Source organism: Olea europaea, chromosome 18 (assembly GCF_002742605.1).
Source record: "Olea europaea var. sylvestris chromosome 18, O_europaea_v1, whole genome shotgun sequence".
NCBI lineage: Eukaryota > Viridiplantae > Streptophyta > Magnoliopsida > Lamiales > Oleaceae > Olea > Olea europaea.
In genome coordinates, this window is record NC_036254.1 from 3,610,436 (window position 1) to 3,612,319 (window position 1,884).

Consider the following 1,884-nt stretch of genomic DNA (forward strand, 5'->3'; position numbering starts at 1 on the left):
AAAGGATTCATGCATTAAATGGCATTTAATGATGTATATTGTTCTTATTCAAAAATCAACAAAAAAACAAGTGGGATGAAAAGTGGACGTTGTAGGGCAAAATTTGGCCTATGCCGGCATGCAATCGCATAGCCATTTGCTGAAAATATACTGCCTACCTTTGGCTGTATTATGCGATCATAGAACAAATTTTTAATCAATGTTGTGTTGTAATGAAATATCAATATTGTGATTTTGATTTCATTCCTCAAAAGAACACAAGATCTCTCCCTATTATATTCAAAGCCCGGTTTTGCATTCTATAGTTCTCAAGGATTACATTAAGTGCTTAAATGTTAAATCCTTGGCAAGGCTTGGTAAATTCTGCAAACCATTTGCCAAAATCCCATGAGCACTAAATTTTAATCGAAAGGGGGCAAATATCGTTAGAGGACAACGATTACGTGTTCGAGCCTTCTTCATCTTCTCATTATTGTTCTTGATTTCTTGGTTATATTTTTGTTTCTTCTCCATTCTATTCTTCATAAAGATTTATTTTCCATCATTTAATGCTAAAGAAGAATATGCATGCCTTGCCAACTTTTGCATATGTTTGCTGAAGAATTTGGTGGTGAAGTTTTCTTTATAGAGGGCTGTAGTTGAAGAGAAAGGCGTACAATTGTAAAGAGGAATTGAAAGCGGCGAGTAGAGAGAAAATAGTCATTAGAAATACATAAATTATATTGAGAAAAATATTGTATTCTTTCGAATGTTTCCTACTTAGTTTCTTAAATAACAAGAGAAATTTGTTATTATCTCCTTGTATTTAAAGAGAAGATTATTATAAATTTTCCTACAATAGTGAAGTCATCCTATATTGCCCGTGAATGTAGCTTAAATTTTGTGTATCTGTATCTATTTTTAGCTGCATTAGCTAACTGAGACTCACATTTTTTCCTCATAAAATTTGCTTCAAGAAATGTCATGATTATAGCGAATAAATTAGGTGGTAGCAGTTCACGGGTGAACACAATTTGCAGAGTCAATGAACATTCAGATTTGAAAGCAGTCCATATAAATTATGCTATGGCTATCAAATCATTTATTGCAGTATTTGGTTCTTTTTCTCCAGGGTAACAAATTTTGACAATCATAATAAAGGAATAAATAGGGCCATTTGTTTTGATTATCAGTGAAAATTTGTAATTTATAGCTTTCATAGAATTAAGATTCCACATCTAAAGTTACAAAATTTTGTAATAAACAATTTATATGCATCTTTTACATCCCTATGTGTTTAGATAAAAGTATACGTTTCTCCTCCACTATCGTCAAACAATGAATCTTGCTAATAGATAAAATAGCATCTAAAAATTGGAGGATCTCATTGGCGTGCATCCTGTAGGCATTAAACCTACGAATTTGCTAATCATTGATGGAAAATGTTGTTCAATAAATCAATAAAAACAAGTGTGGAACGAAAGAGGAGATGAGAGCCAATACTTTGGCCTATGCGACCGACCGCATAGGCCAACAGGCCATGCGGTCGCATGGCCATGGCCAGAAACTTGGAGGCTGGCGTTAGCATAAACCATGCAACCGCATGGCATTACACCATGCTGTCACATGGTTGTAATTTAGTGACCGTTAGAGGTCGATTTTATATAAATTCTGGCGATTTTTTGGAGGAAACATTGCAACTTTTCATAATGATTTGACACCAATTCGTCAGGTATTGATTCAAACCTATAAATAGGTGATGAGATGATCAATACAAATTACTGAAATCAAAATGCAACATATGAATCTTATTAACTTCATTCCACAAGAAAGAAAATTACTTTCTTCTTTCATATTCATACATTCCCTATGTGTTCTTAAAGTTCGGGTAGAGAAATATTTGTA